Raw genomic sequence first — 18,158 nt, 5'->3', positions numbered from 1 at the left:
GTCTTTGGAGAGGCAAGCCTTGGGATTGCGCTCTGAATGATTTAGTGCAATCTCGAAGGGCTAGCCGTCTTGAGTGCCATTTTTTATGGAAAGTCTGGCTATACATTAAAGATGTACTTATGGAAAGAAACAGCCTTCACTTAATAATCCATTGCTCATGTACTTTTTATGCAGTGACCTCAACATTACTAGAATACTAGAAGTTTGCAGCCATTCCATTCCCTATCCTGTATGTTTCCTTCAGTCACCTTGCCTCTGGGCTCTTTGACCCTTAGCTTTCCTGCTTCCTGGGACGTCTTCCTTGCCTACCCCACAAAACTATTCCTGTCCCCAAGGGCCATATGACTTTTTAATAGTACAAAAATTGACACATTTCCTTCCCCCGCAGGGGAAGGAAACAACTTTGTTCTCTGAACAGTTAGAATATTCATGAACACTCTGCCCCAGGTCTTTTGATCAGTGTCGGAGGCCACAAGAACAATGCATTATAGGTAAGTGTGAATATGGATATAATACTATATTAAATTTTGTCATAATTTGAGCCATTAACAAATCCTTGAGCTTAAAGCGCAGTGCCAAGGAGGCTTTCAAACTCTCCAGTAAAGAAACAAAGGCAAAATATATAAAAGAATATACACTGCTCCAATGTCGATTATTTATAGGCTCAGCCTGCCCCTTTCATTATGGCCCTTTCTAATAGAAAATTATGCCCTACTGGACTTGCAGTCAAATGTACAAAGGGAGTGAAACTTATTATCCTGCCATTCATGCACAAATAATCTGTGATTCATCCCAACGAAGGTCAATTAAACATGGACCTCTTGGATTTTAAAAGTTCACACACACGATAATAGCTAAAGCTACCAAACCTAACAAACAAAAGCACCACAATGTTTAGGGTGGCTTTGAAAAAAAGACTTTTATTTTATGCCAAATACCAGTTTCCTATTAAATACTGAGTGCTTTTGCAAAGCCAGTATAAATTTTCCTTGAAGTATATGCACATACTGAAAACAGCCCACTTCATAATCTCCAACAAGCAGCTGTTAATGTGCATCTAAAAATATATGGTATATTTTTATGCTTGTTTTAGCACATTTTCCAGACCTATTTATATTCTACAACACTTAGCATTAGAATTTGACACTAATCCTTTTCAAAATAAAAATCAGATGAGCAAGCATCAAGGATGAAGATGCCAATGCATGCTCTGTATGAGAAATGCAGGATGTATATACGTGTAAAGTACTTTTAATACTACTGGGAACTGCCCATTAATGTTTTACAAAGAAAGGACAGCCTGCATATTTGTAAAAATCCAAAATCATATTAGCAGCAAATTGTTGCCTGAGTCAGCAACATCAAAGGGCTTTTGTATTTGAAAGATGCCACACTTAACAGTATGGTTCTAAACTCCTTCATGGGAACCTAAAATCTGCACATGCAATTGTGCCACTTGTTTATACTCCCACTCCCCACAAAACAGACTGCATTTTAAACCTCAGATGGCAATTCTGTCTTGTAGTCTGTGTAAATCAGAGAAACCACACTGCTAGGCGCACTAACACACACTAGGGATTGGTGAATCTGCGAACAGCCGAGCTCATTCTGAGATTAAATGCACCCATTTGAACAAATCTTTCCATTGGCTGCCATCTAGTGGCAAATCTGAAAGAGGCACTTCTCTCATCTGCTAAATGTCATGCAAATACTTTATCTGTGACAGACTGAGAGGAATCTGAGCTACAAATCAAACACAACCTAATTGTAAACTACACACATTCGTGGTTCCTTTGACAACTTCTTTAAATGGGTCCCTGCAAATTGCTACATTTTATATCTACAGTGTACCTATTCTACATTTGGTGATCACATTCTCTTACTCCCTCAGCGTGGCTTTTAAAGAAGATGAAAAATAGATGGATTATATCAACTTTCAGCAAAAATCTCAGTTTAAGATGAGCTGCATTTAATGTTTGTTCAATAATCTCATTATATTACATCTCATCAAGCATGCGGGACCTGGGTCCTGGACCTGGTTTAACATCAGATGACGCCTGACCGATGCCAAGGTGCCTTCTCATATAGGATAAAAGTTTGTTCAGATAATTTCAATATATTATAATCAGGTTTAAAGTCCTATTAAGAGACATGACCCTTTGAATTTATTTGGATTTAATACATGCTTACATCCCTACATATTACTATCAGCATCTCCAGTATCTTTGGTGGGTGTGGGGATAAGTTTGTAAAATGGATGAGCGCTTTGCTGGCAGTGGTGTAGCCTGGTAATTTTAGACCCCTGGGCTGAATATGGGGGACACCTTTAGATAGCCATATGTCAGCCCCAGCCCAAGGTGTGTTGCCACCTGAAGTGTGAATTCATGCCACCACCACTGCCTCACGGCCTTTCCCCCTGCTGCCATGTGCACCTTCCTCACCTCTGCCTCCTCTGCCTCACGCTTCTGCCCACCATCACTGCGTTGGGTCCCTTCCTAGCTGTGCGGCTCTTCTAAGAGCTTGGCCAAGTCTTGCAAGAGCTCAGTCAGCTGCCGAGAGCCTCACAGCAGCAAAGCTAAAGGGAAGGGTGGCATGTGTTGTGAGGGAAACAGAGTAAGTGGCTTCTCCAGAGAGCCTTGCAAGTCACTCTCTCGCTGCGGCAAATGTCAGGGCAGGAGAGTGGCTGGTGGGGCTCTCCAGAGCACCCACCGGAAGTAGCTGTGAGCCTCTTTGGTGGGGGCAGGTGAGGAGCGGCACAATTTGACATTCCTCTTGCTTTGCCACCTGATGGGGGTGCCTCAGTTTGTGTCACGATAGAGCCAGGCCTGCCCTGTATATTACACCAGATGATAAGTGCACAACTGACATTTCTCTTCTCCGCATCCTGCCTTTCCATGATTCACAACTGCTTCTATCCTCCTGATACAACAGAGCAAAAAAGAAAAGAAAACAGTTTGCCAACCCTGCTAAAAGTGGAATACCCTGAGTATGTGCAGTTTTGCATTTTAAACTCACTTAATTTATGGCATCATCATGACTACCGGAATAAAATGGAGTTTGCTTCTGCTACCCTAGTGTTAAAAATCATCATTTTGTTGTAGAAAAGGATAATATATATTTTCAAAGAAAATGTAATAAAATGAGCATCTGTAACAATGTACATGCCCAGTCACTGTCAGCTAACTCTAATATGTTTTTTTTAAAAAAATCAAGAACAAAGGATGTTGCAGCAAGCAGTGTCAGGTCTGGTGGGCCCCTTCATGTTCACACTGGTCTGGATATTAATGCAGGGCCTGTTTCCCACCGCCCCATCACCTGCCATTCTCTAGATGGCCATGTCAGGGCCCCTTGGGCTGTGGAGGGCCTAGAACCCTGCCCACAAGCTGTACCACTGCTTGCAGGTATCAAATCCCCAAATGCCAGCCAGTACAACCTCTAAACTGGGTATAGGCCTGAACTGTCACTTGTGACCTTTCTTGACCCTCTGTGAACACTAATAATAATAATATTTGGCCTTTCAATCACCCTGACCCCCATTGGCTGTGAGGTATTGATTACAGAAGTGAGGGGCCTGGCAGGTTTTCCTAGGCCCATGTTCTAATGGTGATTCATTGTCTTGACAGTGGGCCTCTGGAAACAGCGATTTCTCATTACCTACTCCCTCATATAGCTCATATAGATTCGTATGTAACATTTCGAAAATTACTTGTGCATTATGTTCTGAACAACTTATAAGGCTAATTTTATTTGAGGGGCACCAACTTTGTGAAGTCTATATTTTTAGCATTCCTCAATTTATATATACACAAACCCAAGAAATATTTGAGGGGGAGGGGTTGTATAGTTTTCATAAATATACACAACCATTCTAAGTTTGTTATGTTTGGTATATTATTTTCATAGGAGAAAATAGGTTTTTGTAATGCATAATATAACCCAGTACTGATGTTGGAAGCTGCCTAATACTGGGTTGGTCAATCTGCTTGGCAATGGCTCTCCAGAGTTTCAGAAAATTATCTTTCCCAGACTTACCTGGAGATACCAGAAATTAAACTGGGGGACTTTTGCACGCAAAACACATGCTCTGCTAGTGATCTACAGTCCTACTGTTAGTGTGCTTGTCATTGATATATTATGAGGTCCTTTAACCAGATGACCTGGACCTGGAAACTAGGCAGGAAGGAAGCCACTCACTCCAGGCGCATCAGGAAATACCACCAATTCTGATTCTGTAGATTTCTCAGAGTCGAATGACATCCTTCCATGTCTTTCCATTACAAACCTGCCAATGGAACTACACATACTCCAAGTCCAATGTGATTAACAATAGAAAAGCACCTGAAGCCAAAGCTAGTTTTAAGCTTAACAACATCACAGAATCTCTCTGCCAGGAAACATGGTGTTCACCTATAAATGAGCTGCTGCTTGGCAGAGGCTATGTAACATTTTGAGACATTCGCTCACATTAACTGTAAATTTCTCAATGGAAAATGTGTTCCATAATTATCTGCAGAAAAAAAAGATGGTTAATGTTGTCTAAGCTTATTAAAATCCATAAACATAGCTTGATTATATGAAATTACATTTAAGTCTTAAAATAGTTAATGTAGTTAATGATTACAAATCAGATGAAACATGGTAGGATATAGTAAGTACAGCAATTACATGTTACATATTCAAATTTGTTTTCAACATATAATTTTTTTAAGCAAAGAGCTAAGAGCCTGCTCTAAACCTAGATTATACAGACCTGCAGAACTGTAGGCATGTTCCTACTCCAAACAATGAACCATCTCAGCAAAACACAAGGCAGAACACATCCATAAATTGTTTTGAATGTGGACCTTAGGGCAACAGTACAAATCACTACAATCTAGTACATTCCGTGGTTCTCTTTCCTCTAGGTATGCAAACAATTTTGGACACAGTGGGTTGTTTTTGTTTTCTATTTTTGTGTTTCAACTTAATACTCATCAACTTAATACTCTCTCTGAGTTTAAGGCAGCTATAAAGAGTAGTCTCTTCCGGCAGTTCTACCCAGATCAATTTTAAGATGTCCGATTATTATATTGTATCAGTTTTATACTGTATGTTTTTAATCAGTTTTATGCATTTGATTTATATGGTATTTTTGTATTAAATGTTGTTCCCTGCCTTGATCCAGAGGGGGAGGCGGTAAGAGGTAAATAAAATTATTATTATTATTATTATTATTATTATTATTATTATTATTATTATTATTATCTTAGAAGCTGCCTTGGGAGCCCATCATCAAAACAAACAACATGCCAGTAGTGGTACCTGTCAATGTTTCATATATGGGAAACATTTAGTGTGGAGTGGCTTCCAAACAAGCAATCTCGCCATGTGCATTCTGAGATGGTACCGCAGCTGTGGCTACATCTTTGAGCCTGCTCTGAGGACCTGCCTGGAGTGCACTTTCACCAAGCATCGGACAAGGTTTCCTCTTTCAAATAAAAAGAAACTCCCTCTATAGTTTCTTCCATCCTCCATTTAAGCCAGGGCCCATGCATGGCAGTGGGTAGAACAGTACACTTTACCGGGGGGCGGAGATCCAAGGGACCCAGCCTAGACTGTGTAACCTCATTACCATGATGACAATATTGGGGCTAATTGTAGATCACTGAAGGTATTACAGAAACTTATTGTCATGTATCAATGTACCTATAGTCCAGACCTTTTGAGATTTGCTGGTGCTAATCAGAAGCAGTCTTAGAGCCAAACATTTAACAATCTGACTAAAGAGTTGCTGACCCAGGCCCTTCTACAGAATGCAGGTCAGATGTACACCAAGCAGGATATAACACTTTGAAAGCACTTTGGAAATGGTATATGGAATGTATCACAGGCACCAACAGTTGTCAGTGCACTTCAATACTGTTACAAAGCAGTAGTGTAGATCCTGCCCTAGACTGAGTGGAGAGGAAACAAAGAAGTGCACTCTTAACTAGGATTTAAAACGAGTTAGAATTTGTATGAAATGTTACAACAATTTAACCGCAATTGTTATGACAAGAGAGCTTCTAAAAATGTCCTCAAGCCTGCCCATGGTTATCCAGCCAAAAAGTTCTCCTGCTACCTTTGGCTCAGGCTTGAACTACCTAACTATCAGGAACCTAACTATACTTCATGGGTAGTCAAACTGCAAGCCGCTCCATGTTCTGTCCAAGCCCCTTCCTTTTGTCCATCAATAGGGGTGATGTGCGAAGTGTCTCAGCTAGCGCCTCATTCACCCCAATTGGGGTGGTGAACAATGCACATTTGGAAGGAACTCAGATGATGGTTCTCTGCGCACAGGGCTCCTCTGTGCCTCCTCCATGGGCAGAAAGGACCCTAAGGGATGGGGCAGTGCTTGGTAGAGGGATGTGGAACCCCTTGAGGGTGAATTTGCCTCATGGGCTATAGGTTCCCAATCGCTGCTCTAAGAATAGATGTAGCCTGCCCTTGGAACTCTTAAGAAATATTCCATATTTCTATATTCTGCAAGTTCAGTGGGATGACACTGCTTTTTCCAGCACTTTACCCAGAGCATGAAGTAAAAAATCTTGTAAAGTGGCCACAGAATTTTTCTCGATGAGACATTTATAGGGCTTTGGTATGGCAAAAGAGCTGGAGCAGGTCCAAGAAAAGGTTTATTTATAGGATTCTCTAGCTTTCAGTTTGTGTTCGCAAGGGGGGGGGGAAATCAACTTCTGCAAAGGGAAGGTGTGTTTTGCATCAAAAGCAAATAAATAAATAAAAAATCCAAGAGCAAAGCCCACAGAGACACACAAACACCACACACAATAAGAGATAAAAAGAAGCTAAGCCAAACATTAGCTGTAGATTTTATTAATGGACACTTTTTGGACTGCTTCCATTCGCTGTAACTCATCACCCATATTGAGGCGCTTTCTTACATAAATGGTGACTCCACAGGATCACTGATGGTGCCCTGTGTCCTTCTGAGCTGACTGAACTGAGGCCACTGTATGTATGGGGCAAATCCTAAGCCTTTAAGAGGATGTTATAGTTACTTCTCTAACATTATGCAAAATGCATGGCACAGTCTATGAGGCTGACTCTATCCCACAGAGCAAAGAGAAATACGTGTTGCTTCCAAGTGCAGGGCTCCGAGTACTATCAATCAAAAGACATTGTGCAGTTATTTTGTCTTTTCTTCCTCAATAGATTTTTTTTGGGGGGGGGAAGAAAATACAGGAGGGCTACAAATTGAAGGCAACATCATTGAGACCTCTTGTAAAATTGCACAATAAAAGTGTCATCTGGAAGCACCCAAAGAGGCAAGTACAATACCATCTGTTACAAATGTCCCTACTTCTGCTGGTGACACCAGGAATCAGCTCACACATGCATTTCCATTGCTTGGCGCATGTAACATCAAGGGATGACTTGCAAACAAATGAACGAACCATCACAGAATGAGCACCATGGGAAAGTTCTATCTATCACCCAATGTCATCTCAAATATAGTCATTTTTAAATGAAGTCATTCAACCCATAATGTTAGTCATATAGCGTACATAAGTAAAATATATTTTCTGTATAGACATGCACCCTATTAAGCGATGCATCAATGCCTCTATAGTCTTCATTACAGCTTTGTCTAATAAATTAACTTGGTCATTGTCTTTCATTAAGGCAGACTTCACACCCATTAATTAAATCCAGAAGTGTATGGTCTAATCTTAGTTTCTGAATCCAGAAAATTCATTTCCATCCACAAGGTGGTGCTCATTCTTTTAAAATCACTTGCTCGATAGGAAGGGGAAAGTATGAAAAAAAGGATGTAGCAGAGGGTTCCAGGTCTACTCACTTTTAATCTGTCTCAACCATATTCTGTAAGAGGAAGAATGGCTAACATCTGTATCTTCAGAGCAAAATCCTGTAGCTATAATGAACTGATCAACTACAGATGTAATATTTGTTTACATGTATATTTAAAAGAGCAAATAAGGAAAACAGAAACCACACATTATGTATAAGAAACTGTGATGGTGCATTCATACTATACTGTTATTATAGACAATGCTGGCAATCACTTTGGAGCAATAGTTCCAAACTCCAAGATTATGCCACCTCTGCCCACTGCAGGTCTTCCAGGGCTGGTTCACAGTTGCCAGCAGCTACTGTGTGAGCATGTGGGGCACTGAGCAGGCTTGTAGTTAAGCAGCTCCACTTGGGGCTTGTACATGTGGCTGCTGCAAAGGCAGGAGCTCAAATAAGTATCTTTAAGACAGCAATCCTATAATCCCTAAACATCATTGCAGGCAGCATAGGATTACTTAAAAACATAAGAAGAGCCCTGCTGGATCAGACCAAGGGTCCATCTAGTCCAGCACTCTGTTCATACAGTGGCCAACCAGCCATCGGCCAGGGATGAACAAGCAGGACACGGTGCAACAGCACCCTCCCACCCATGTTCCCCAGCAACTGGTGCACACAGGCTTATTGCCTCGAATACTGGAGAAAGCACACAACCATCAGGGCTAGTAGCCATTGATAGCCTTCCAAGGCCGTAGACAGAGGCATGACTTCAGAGATGCATTTTTGTTGGAGTCCCTCCCCCACACCTGTCTCCTCCTGGACACTACAGACATTTCTAAATTGGCATCCTCTAGTCTACAACATCAAAACTCCAACCTCGGGTGGAGGGGGCAGGTTATCAGCAGAGGTGTTAGAGAAATTGCAATGGAACCAAATGAGTTCAGATTTCAAGGAATCCAACCCATGGATTCCACAGAGGACCAACTTTTCCCAGGTCACATGGAATGTTTTTTTTTATATTTCCTAGAATTTTATATCAATTTAACTTCAGGAACATATGTATTTTGGAGGAATTTGTGCATTTTTGCAGGAGTTAATTTGCCCAAAGGTGAATTTGAACAAATTCGTTAAATTGGAAAAAAATGATGTCATCAATGAGTGGACAGTGGAACGAAAGACTCCTGACAATCAGCAAAACACAGATGGAATGGGTTTTACATAATATGTACATCTCTGGGTATCGGGCTTTCTGGCAGGCATGAAGGGAATGGCCAAGGATCAGAGGGGAACCTAAGCCCTTCTCAGCCCATTCCTGGGAAACATTCAGATGTGCTTAAAATATACATTAAATAAATAAATATCACTTAGAGATATTTAAAAAAATATGGTAAACAGTATATATTAAACATGTTTATTAAATATTAAATAAACAACAAACCCATAAATAAACAAAGAAAAGGTAACAGAAATTACAGTAGTCACCTACACAGCCCCATATAGTAAATCCTGCTGAGGGAAGCTTATAAGGGAGCAACAAAGAGGGAGAAATTTCAACATACATCTGTAGAGCAAAGACTGAATAGAGCCCCAAATTACATTCAATGATCACAGCAAAAGGTTATCTAATTAAAAAATACAACAGCCTAATCAACTACCGTGAATATAATACTAATCTATATACAAACAAAAACTAAATCCTAATAAAAGGTACTGTCAATGGATAAATTCCAAGTATAATCGGTCTTAGAAGCAATAGCCTTCAAGCCAAGCAATCACAAGTCCATTCAAGCTTAAAAACACAACATGCAGTGCAAACCTGTGGATGTTTACTTGGAACTAATGAGTCCAATGGGGCTGTCATGCCTTGGCCCAATAAAATCTGCCAAATGCATTTCAACTCTTTTGTTCATCAGTGGCTGTTACAGAATGAACAAATTTGGATTCAGGCTCATTTTAGGAGCTGCGGGTGACAGTGATATGGATGACTCTTCATGAGTGTGCATTGAAGGTGATGAACTGCAATTTGTGTATTCTGTAACATACATGTACTGAAATGCATTCAGCGGTGTTTATTAGGGACATTGTGGTGTAGTGGCTAAAGTGTCAGACGGTGTCAGCAGATCTGGGTTCTAGTCCCCAATTGGCCATGGAAACCCACTGAGTGACTTTGGGCCAGTCACAGACTCTCAGCCCAACCTACCTCACAGGGTGGTTGTTGTGAGGCTAAAATGGAGAGGAGGATTATGTATGCTGCCTTGGGTTCCTTGAAGGAAAAAAGGCGAGATATAAATGCAATAATAAATACATACTGTGCATTGTGAATATTCATCCAGTAGCTCTGGACTAGTCAAACAGTCCTTTTTGAAGCTCAAACTGTGAGTCCTATCGAGACAGTCCCCCAAGGCTCAACCGGGCTGGCACTTACTTACATCCTGTTCTTTTGATGCTCAGGATGGAGCACTCCTTTCTAAGGCATGGAGGCTTTCTGCAGTCATGGTTTCTCAGGTGGGGTGGCTGCCCCCCTCAGGAAAGCCTTGGAAGGCACAGTTCCAGCTGACTCTCAGCTGACTGGATCCATGCATTCCAAAGCTCTTGGAATGGGTTCTGTACCTCTCAGTACAAATTGGGCATGATGGCAGATAAGAGATAGGGAAGAGCTAAAGTTCCCTCATGCATGATCAGCCTAGAAATGCTGCATATCCTGGTCTTCCTCGGCTAATGTCGAATGTTTCTATGCTGGCCCAGCAGCAGTAGGCTTCTCCTTCTGCATGGTCTGCACAGAAATGGGCCACACTGGCCCAGAAAATACAGTGCACACTGTCTCTCGTCAGCCAGTATGCCCCATTGCTCTGGTTTATTCTGCCTGGCCATGAGAAGTGCCCTCCCAGCATAAACAGAATCAGAGCAATTCCACCGGCCTATTGAATTTCTTCCCTGAAAGTTTTCAGAGTTTCAGGGGTGTGCTTGATGAAGATCTATTCTTTTGAGGGGGAGAGGGCAACAATCCTAGTTTTTATTGGACTGATTTTATTTTTTATGCATGAATTAACTTGAGACTGCTTTTTTTTTTTTACATGAAAACAATTTGTTGGAATTGTTCTACTGACATGATTTCAGTAGGATTTAATTGTTGGTATGAATTGCTATATTAAAGTGATTAGATTAAATGTGTGAATATTATTGCACAAAAAGGTCATTGTGCCCAAGTTCTCTACCAGAAACTATCACTGCATCTGGGGCATTTTTTTTATCCCTTTCCTTTTTCTTTTTCAATTGGAGCAGTGAGCGTCTGATAGAAGCTCTGTTATGCTTTTTCTCCCTCCACATTTCCCTCTTTAAACCTCGTTCAACTTGACTTGCTTAGGAGTCAGTTCCTTTTCACAGAAATCACACAGTCAAATCTGCCAACCAGACATTATTGATTTCTAACCACCACCACCACTTCCCGCTGCACAGTTCTTTACCATTTCTTTTAAAAACAATACTGTCATTTTTATGCTGACAGGTTTGGTTCCTCCAGGTTCTGTCCTGTTTCTGCCCTCTTCAGCCAATCCTTTCCCCCTCTTGTAAAGAAGATTGGTTTATTAAAAACAAAAAAATAAAGAAGATTAGTGAAGTGGGCCAGGTTTGAAGGAGCCCTAGACAGGGCGCAGCTCTTGCGCTTTCAGAAAGGGACATGGGTGAATTAAAAATACTGTGCACAGGTAAAGGAGGGTGGCAAGGTTGGCGTGGTAAGACGTGACTTTAAAGCTGTTGCCAGTTTACTGTTCCTGCAGTTGTAGCTGTGTTGAGGGGCTGTGAATTTCTCTTTGGGCCAAATGTGCTTGCTGTGGGGCTTTGTGTACCTAAGCTTTCTTTTTATGCTGGATTTTTTTAAAAATGGTATCCATCTTAGTCTACCTATTGGGCTTGTAGAAATATTTTTTAAAGAAGCCGATTCTCCCTCTTGTTCAATGTTTTGCTTCCTCATTTTTAGTTATGATGATTGTAGGCGACTGAATTTTCCTTGAGACAGTTCTGTGGTGGTTTTGACCCCGTATTTTTTTAAAAATTCAGCCAGTAATAGTGGCCATTTTCTTTTATTCTGAGCCATTCATTGTGAGTTTTTTTAATTTATGCAGTGCAATACACTTGTACATAAATTCTTATTGTCCATGGCTTGACAAATGTAATGTCCTTAGAAAGTGTGTGCCTCAGTGGGCTACTTTTATGCCTTCCCAATCTCTTCTGTCTTTGCACTGTCTGTGTTGTTGCGCTATGTAATGTATTAAAATGCTGCTATGCTGCACACATGCTTACAAGCTTTTCTACCTTTCCAAGCTCCTCTTCCCTTTGCCTTCTAATTTATTTTAATAAACCACTATAGCAAACTACCTGTAGTTGGTTCTGCATTCTGTAATACTTAGGCTCCACCTCCAGAGACCCCTTGGCTCCACCTCTGGTGACCTGTTCTGCACCCCACCAATCAAATTGGCACCAGCCATATTAGTTGTCTTCCCATCTTGTTTGAAATCTGATTTGTGGAGATGCCATCCTCCACCTATAAAATACAACTGCAGGACATGCTCATCTAGTGTGGACTAGCAAAGCTCAAGGACTCATCCATTTTTAATTAAAACACTTCCTGTTTAGAGGGTCAGGTGGAGGATTAATGATTAATAGCTTCCTCCAGAACAGACTCTCTCCAATTTCGGTTTCCATTTGGGGGAGGGGGGTTAATTACTAATTCCTCTCACTATTAGGGTTTTTTCCCCTCTGCATTTTTATAAAGTAACAAAAGACTGCGGTTCAATTTAGGGAGATTTCCATAAGTCCCTACCTGGCATGAAAAAGCTGTTTAGATGAGAGAGAGAGAGAGAGAGAGAGAGAGAGAGAGAGAGAGAGAGAGAGAGAGAGAGAGAGAGAGAGAGAGAGAAACTCTGATAAAATGGTTGGACAGGTGAGCTCCTTTTTTTACATTTTGGATAATTCTTATTTAGGCTGCAATCCTATGGTCCCTGGGAAGTGTGTCCCAGGGACCATTCCCCCCCCCTGAAATCTCCCCCCCTGATGGAGACCAGAGATGTATGCCTTGGATCCCGCCCTCCCCTAGCCCCCATAGAAACATCTTCAGTCTGTAGCTTCCCAATACTGGAGCTCCACCATTCAGAAGGGTAAAAGGGGGGCTGATGGAGGGGGGTGTAGCACAGTCAGATGGGGGAGGCATTCAGTACACAAATTCCAAAGCCCTTCCAGCACCAAACACATGCCTAATATAAGGGGATATTTACACAAGCCCCTGAGCTGCAACGGGAGAGAAATTGTTAAGCAAAAACTGAATATGGAAATAAAAATAACAAAATACACTCCTCCCTGTCATCAGCCTTGCTGGGGTTGTACCACTAGGGCTTTGGATTCCTTGGAGGTTCTGATGTTGCAGCTCTCCACAGCAACAGGTAGGTTTGATCTACCTGCCAGAGAAATATTTCTTGTTTGGTAACATTTGCTGCATTATTCATAATTAGTTGATTTCCCTATTTTAAATAAATAAATAAATAAATAAATACAGATATATTTTCAATTTTAAAAACTATTTAAGGGCAAAGGGAGCCAATTCAGTGTGCATGTCAACCACATGCAAGCAATGGAGTTTAGACACAGTATACTTCTAAGGAGCGGTGCTAGGGACATAAAACCAGGAGAGGGTTGGCCCAGCTGGGCCCTGTTGGAAACAGAATACTGGAGTAGTAGATAGATTGTTGGTGTCAACCAGCATGGTAGTTCATATGTAATATGAATGAAACCAAGAAGTTCTTTATTTTGTCTACTAAATGTTAAATATTAAATGCCATTCCTTTTCATATGGATCACAGACTTTTCAAATGTGATCATAATTTCAATTTTCTGCTATGAACATGTTTTAGTTCAGCTGGAGAAAAACCCTCCAGCAACTAATTAAAGGCAATATGCATTTTGCTACGAATGTACAACCAAAACAACAACAGCAAAAATTTGTTTCTTGCTACCCAAATGAGAGATAATTGATAGTGTTTAAGGCTTAAAATGATTGTGTTCCAATGTTAACTATCTTCATCTGCTAAAAAAAAAAAAAAAAAAAAAAATCTTGATAAACACCCAGTTTAACTCCCAGTTATCCAACATGTCCTCTTAAACTACTTACTGGCTTCTTGGAAGGTAAAACATGGTCAGTGGAAATGGATTTTCAGAGCCCTTATGACAGCTAAAAGACTTATTACTATCATGTTGGAAGGACAAATGCTCACCTCCCATAATGCAATGGATTGAGAATTTAACATCGCTATCAACATTTGAACAGGTGTTATATAGGTGCGACTTGAGAGTGGATAAATACATAGATATGCTTTTCATGGTCTGCTTTTCTTGAAACCTATGCATAACTCCCCTCTTTTTTAAAAAATGAACGGTATACCTGATGGGAAAAAATGATGATATTCCTATATATGCATTTCCCCCTTTTAACGATTTATTTGTTTAGTTTTGTTAATATTCACAATAAAAAAGAGAAAAAAGTTATCCAACACTCATCTAAAAATAAATAAAACTGTCAATGAACCATGAAGGATATACCAAAGATGTTACACTAAGACTTTCATCTGGGTTTAACTGTTCTGCAAGGGGGAAAGAGACAAAATCCCAGCTTCTCTAAGTCTTCAGATTTGCTAGTCACACTTCATGGCACAATGTAACAGATGAAATAACCACAGAGAACATAATCAGTGGCAAAAGATGGAGAGCAAAAGACAAAAGATGGGGAAAAACAGAAACTGAGCCACAGGGAAACAAATCAGCTGACCATGAACAAGCGGGAAAGAATATAAAATATAAGTAAAACAGAGAGTGAAGCCCCTATAATTTCCCTGTATACATTTTTAAAAGGAAGGAGGCAATGATCCCGAAAGAAGAATAAGGCATTAGCCGATCACATATTTGGAACTTCCTAAAATCCACATTTTAATGTGAATGGCAAATGTAGGTAAAATATAAAATCAACGTATTCTACAAAAGAAGTGGCCTAGATAGTATTCTCATACTCTCTCTCTCTCTCTCTCTCTCTCTCTCTCACACACACACACACACACACAGCATAATGGGTTTAATGAATACTTTAATATTTATGAAAAGAAATTAAGCAAGTGATGTCATGCTGAGGCTGGAGAAGAAACAACAATCTAACATTTTAGATGTTGCATTCTGAGACTGTGCAGGTTTTATGAGAGAAAACTTGTGAGAGAGAACCTACATGCCATCAGTGAAAAAGCACTTTTCTAGTGGAGAAGATGACGAAATCAGAGTATATTTTGGAAATAAAGCCCCAAATCTCAAAGAATAGAAACTATGGATTGTATTCAAAGGTAGTTCTACTTTAAGTAGATCTGTTGAATGGCACTTGGTAGAGTAACAGTGGGCCCAAACCATAAGATACAATGCAATACTGTGTTCAGATGTCACAGCAAGCTGGCATTTCTAAAAATCCTGTCTTAGCATGAGTGAGCAAGTGTATTCTGCTTGATTGCTCCTACTTGGCTCTACCTTCCAGAGGAAATAGCTAAACACGCCAGGGTCTCTCCATCTGTGGTTTGTTTAGTATGAAGTCCAAAACCAGGAATTCTGGCTTGTTGCTTTCCTAATGAGCTAGAGTCATAAACCAGTATTTCTTCTTGACTTATGATGCAAGTTCATGAGAGCAACAAGCCAGAGTTCCTGGTTTGGATGTCACACTAAACAAACCATGGATGGAGAGTTCCTGGCTTGTTTAGCTGTTTCTCCTAGTAGGAGGAGCCAAGCAGAGGTGATTGAACAGTGTGTCAATTCAAACAAATCTTGTCTTACCATGAGATGAAATCCAGGCCTATGTGTAGGACAATTTGCTTTGTATTAAAAAGAAGCAGTGTCCATATCCCAAAGTACTAGTGCCAGTTCATGAATATGCTTTGTATTGGACTTCCTGTTGTTACAAAGCCCATGTGTATCTTCAGTTCTGCTGACCTATTTTCAGTGTATCTTTATTTGACCATGAAGCTTCATGTCTCCCTTGCCCTGCCTTCATTCCTATTAAGTGTCCCATCTAAGATATTGGGGTGGGTGGGTTGTATTTAGGTTGTTACAAACATTTGCCAGGTTTAAATATGGAATGCTAGCACAAAATGTTTTGTATCATTAAATTGTCCTTCTATTTCAAGATCTTCTGTTATCTGACCATCTTTCACACTTGCACAGAAGGATTTAGAGTTGTAAATTTGCAATTCCAAATCCTTCAGTGCAGGTGTGAAAGGTGGTCAGATAATAGAAGATCTTGAAATAGAAGGGCAGCGTGAAGGCTGAAGATGGACATTAATAAAAAAGGAGGACTTGGAATGAACTATCAGAGGAGCAAATCAGAAATCCTAATGTTGTATCCTGTCTTTTAATGTCTCGAACTTACTTTAGGGGAAGCTTGCGGGTTGGTATCACATAGATCTAGCTACAGTAGGAATAGGCACATCTGGTATGGCACAGTCAATGCTTGCCATATCCAGTAAAGTAGCTGTCCCCATCCAGCTGCCCTCAGATGTTTTGGGCCCCTAGAATTCCTAACCATTAGCCATGCTGGCTGAGTCTGATGGGTGCTGAATTTCACATTTGGAGGATACTAGGTTGGGGAAGACTGCAGTAGAGTCCCATTAGGTAAAACCTCAGGGCTAATCCAGAGAGTTTACAAATTCAGGCATCCAGATCAGCACTTTGGAGAGCTCCCAGTAACTCTAGGCTGGCTGGGATTGCGAGTGGAGAAGCAAGTATGGAATAAAGACACAGACACCAGAGCTTGGGATAAACTAGGGCCTCTTTATTTAACAACAAAGGAGATTCAACCCCTCCCTGGATCTGCATGTGAAAAGTGCGGGAATCAATATGTCCTAATCTCAGGCTACTTGCCTGATTTAAGGGCGAGCCACTCTCTTAAGCCATGAGTCAGGTAACCCAGCCCCTTTCTTATATGACACTTCAAGAGTGTGGGGAGACCGCCCCACGTCATCCCCATGCAGAGCCGTAAAACCCTGAGTAGATGAGGCCGGAGGATCTCCAAAGTCATACCATATCCAGACACGTGAAACGTGAAACTCACGAGGAGCAGAAGCTCTGACAATTCCAATCACCTAAAAGGTGCCAGAGTGGTCACTGTCCTTGTGAGTGCACTCAGGCCCTGTCCAATTGTAGATTCCACCCTCCAGAAAGGGCTGGCTCTACTCGTTAAAGCAGAGATGAGTAGAAAGTAGGTCTCCAGATGTTTTGAAACAATTCCCAGCATTCCTGACCATTTGGCCATGCTGTCAGGGGCTTCTGAGAATTGGTCCAAACATCTGGACATCCACCTTCTGCCCCCCTGCTTTAAATGGGCCTTGCCTGGTTTTGTATTTGTAAGCTTCTGAGAAGCTGAGGAGATGTCTGTGCAGCTGGACGCTCATCCTCCAAGTCTGAGGATGAGGCAAAACTACCTCCTCCAGCTGGGAGGGCACAAAGGAATATTCTAAAGGGTCACCCTCTGGAACAACAACCCAAATCTCCTCCTTGTCCAAGCCTTCCTCCACGTCCTGCAAGACTCCAGGTTAGAGAGCATGACATGTATCTTCAGATCCTAAGTCTTACAGTCCCTGACCATTGACTCCCTTCTCCGCTTCTGCTTCCTCTGCCTCTGGGTGGGGAAAGTTAACGAAGGACCTTACAGGTGGATGCTTGAGACAGAAGCAGCACAAGTTCCTTCCCTCTTAGGTGACCGCTTGAGGCAAGATAAAAAAAATGCAGCCAGAGACAGAGGGTAAGGTCACTGTGGGTGGGAAAGGGAACCAGGACAAAACTGGAGCACCATTCAGATTAGTGCTTTGCTCCTCTGGCAGTTCAATCATAAAGGTTGGCTTACAGGGCAACTGATGTATGTCTGTTCTCTTTTTTATATTACATTTCCAGCTGAAAAGGCTCCTCAAAAATATCTACTGGAACCTATTGTGAGGTCATGGGGAAGGTGATTTAAACCGTGTGTGTGTGTGTGTGTGTGTGTGTGTGTGTGTGTGTGTGTTTAAGCAACACTAAACATATAATTACAAAAAGAAGTTAAAAGAAATCTTTTAAAAGAGCTGAGAAAATAAAAAGGGTCTTTGCCTGGCTCCAAAGAGTCGACAAAGTAGGTGCCAAGCAGACCTCTTTAGGGAGGGCATTCCACAATTTGGGGGCCACTACAGAAAAGGTCTGCACACAAGTAGCCACTCACCAATTTTCAGTATGTGGAGGCACTTGGAGCAGGGCCTCAGATGATAATACTACTTTCAAAGTGTGGACACCTCCGTTTGTTACCATGGAATTCTACAATTCAAATA

The 18,158-nt window shown here is 41.1% G+C and overlaps 1 protein-coding gene across 1 annotated transcript in view; it reads right to left on the bottom strand.

The window, feature by feature from the left end:
• The window catches only part of PPFIA2 (PTPRF interacting protein alpha 2), a 295,048-nt gene that overhangs the window by 212,545 nt on the left and 64,345 nt on the right, over positions 1–18,158 (bottom strand). The window lies entirely within an intron of this gene.

Source organism: Elgaria multicarinata, chromosome 9 (genome assembly GCF_023053635.1).
Source record: "Elgaria multicarinata webbii isolate HBS135686 ecotype San Diego chromosome 9, rElgMul1.1.pri, whole genome shotgun sequence".
Classification (NCBI taxonomy): domain Eukaryota; kingdom Metazoa; phylum Chordata; class Lepidosauria; order Squamata; family Anguidae; genus Elgaria; species Elgaria multicarinata.
This window is presented reverse-complemented; position numbering and strand designations above follow the sequence as displayed.